This window comes from Eublepharis macularius, chromosome 4, assembly GCF_028583425.1.
Source record: "Eublepharis macularius isolate TG4126 chromosome 4, MPM_Emac_v1.0, whole genome shotgun sequence".
NCBI lineage: Eukaryota > Metazoa > Chordata > Lepidosauria > Squamata > Eublepharidae > Eublepharis > Eublepharis macularius.
Window position 1 is genome coordinate 37,397,501 of NC_072793.1, and position 2,500 is coordinate 37,400,000.

A 2,500-nucleotide genomic window follows, 5' to 3' on the forward strand; every position below is an offset into this window, starting at 1 on the left:
AGAAATTGCCACTTCCTCTCAAAAAACAAGCAGGAGGAGCCCTCAGTCCGGGGCCAAATCCGCTTTCTCCTCTCGGGCCTTCATATGCAAGGACAAAACTATGGCAAGAGTGGGAATAGAATCCACAGGTGGAGAGCAGGATAGATTTCATCCATCGCCTTCTCATCTCGGTCACCTTACCACTAAACGTCATGCCCGGACAAAGAGATAACCAATATGACGATCATTCTATAGACAATCCACCACCATCTTCCCCAAGCTACTTCCTTAAGGGCGAGAGAATACTCAGAACAAAGAGAAACCCCAACAGATTCCATCTGATCTCCTTCACAGTTCAGTCACCTCATCGCAGAGGACTGCTTTCCTGTCTGTTTTGGTACAGGAGCAGAACATTGTTCTGCGGAATCTTAAAAGCCACTTCTCTGGCAAGGTTTCCAAGTACCCCATGTTCGGCATTCAGAAGAAGCCTTACAAGTGTGGGATTCAAACCCACGTTTCCACAGGACACCGGTTTCTCACCCGTCGCCTTCACCACACAGCCACCTATCCCAGCCCATGCCTCTGCTACGTCCTGCCATTCCACGTTCCAGATCAAGCCTCTCAATACGCGTGGGAAAGTGTTTCCTCATCTACCGCACAGTCGTGGCCAAGGTTCATGAGTGAAATGTGAATTTCCAGAGCAGATTGATCCAAATACTCTACAGCAGAGACCTGCTGCACTCTGGCAGCAGAGAAAATCAGCGGAGTGTCACCCGTAACCTTTGATAAGTAAGCCTCAGTCTTTCCCAGTGTGTAAGAGACTGCCCCACTCTCCTCGTTTAGGTGGCAGAAAGCAACTTGCTGCTGATTATGGAGCTTCCTGGTCCGTCAAGAAAATATGGAACGCTTCACGAATTTGCGTGTCATCCTTGCGCAGGGGCCATGCTAATCTTCTCTGTATCGTTCCAATTTTAGTATATGTACCGCCAAAGCAAGCACAAATAGTGTTGCTGCCAGGAGGGTATAAATGGGTGAAACCTCCAAATATCTTTGGACTCATGGTGTGGGAGGAAAATGAGTAGAGCAGGAAGAGCTGAGCAAGGGATTCGTCCTCCCAATGTTTCTTCCGGCCTTGGCCTTCATTGCCCCCGAGCGGAGACCAGAGTGACTTTTTTACGCGGGAGAGGCGGAGCCATGCAAATGACTTAATGGCATGCTGCAAAGAAGAAATTGCCACTTCCTCTCAAAAAACAAGCAGGAGGAGCCCTCAGTCCGGGGCCAAATCCGCTTTCTCCTCTCGGGCCTTCATATGCAAGGACAAAACTATGGCAAGAGTGGGAATAGAATCCACAGGTGGAGAGCAGGATAGATTTCATCCATCGCCTTCTCATCTCGGTCACCTTACCACTAAACGTCATGCCCGGACAAAGAGATAACCAATATGACGATCATTCTATAGACAATCCACCACCATCTTCCCCAAGCTACTTCTTTAAGGGCAAGAGAATACTCAGAACAAAGAGAAACCCCGACAGATTCCATCTGATCTCCTTCACAGTTCAGTCACCTCATCGCAGAGGACTGCTTTCCTGTCTGTTTTGGTACAGGAGCAGAACATTGTTCTGCGTAATCTTAAAAGCCACTTCTCTGGCAAGGTTTCCAAGTACCCCATGTTCGGCATTCAGAAGAAGCCTTACAAGTGTGGGATTCAAACCCACGTTTGCACAGCACACCGGATTTCTCAGCCGTCGCCTTCACCACACAGCCACCTATCCCAGCCCATGCCTCTGCTACGTCCTGCCATTCCACGTTCCAGATCAAGCCTCTCAAGACGCGTGGGAAAGTGTTTCCTCATCTACCGCACAGTCGTGGCCAAGGTTCATGAGTGAAATGTGAATTTCCAGAGCAGATTGATCCAAATACTCTACAGCAGAGACCTGCTGCACTCTGGCAGCAGAGAAAATCAGCGGAGTGTCACCCGTAACCTTTGATAAGTAAGCCTCAGTCTTTCCCAGTGTGTAAGAGACTGCCCCAGTCTCCTCGTTTAGGTGGCAGAAAGCAACCTGCTGCTGATTATGGAGCTTCCTGGTCCGTCAAGAAAATATGGAACGCTTCACGAATTTGCGTGTCATCCTTGCGCAGGGGCCATGCTAATCTTCTCTGTATCGTTCCAATTTTAGTATATGTACCGCCGAAGCAAGCACAAATAGCGTTGCTGCCAGGAGGTTATAAATGGGTGAAACCTCCAAATATCTTTGGACTCATGGTGAGGGAGGAAAATGAGTAGAGCAGGAAGAGCTGAGCAAGGGATTCATCCTCCCAATGTTTCTTCAGGCCTCGGCCTTCATTGCCCCAGAGCGGAGACCAGAGTGACTTTTTTACATGGGAGAGGCGGAGCCATGCAAATGACTTAATGGCATGCTGCAAAGAAGAAATTGCCACTTCCTCTCAAAAAACAAGCAGGAGGAGCCCTCAGTCCGGGGCCAAATCCGCTTTCTCCTCTCGGGCCTTCATATGCAAG

The 2,500-nt window shown here is 49.2% G+C and overlaps 2 non-coding genes across 2 annotated transcripts; both read right to left on the reverse strand.

Annotated features, from left to right (window-relative positions):
* Positions 1–871: 871 nt before the first annotated feature.
* Positions 872–978, reverse strand: LOC129329478 (U6 spliceosomal RNA). The gene has a single exon (XR_008596972.1). It is a non-coding gene; the product is annotated as a U6 spliceosomal RNA (small nuclear RNA).
* A 1,098-nt stretch (positions 979–2,076) lies between these two features.
* Positions 2,077–2,183, reverse strand: LOC129329477 (U6 spliceosomal RNA). Its single transcript, XR_008596971.1, has one exon. It is a non-coding gene; the product is annotated as a U6 spliceosomal RNA (small nuclear RNA).
* Between the last annotated feature and the right edge of the window lie 317 nt (positions 2,184–2,500).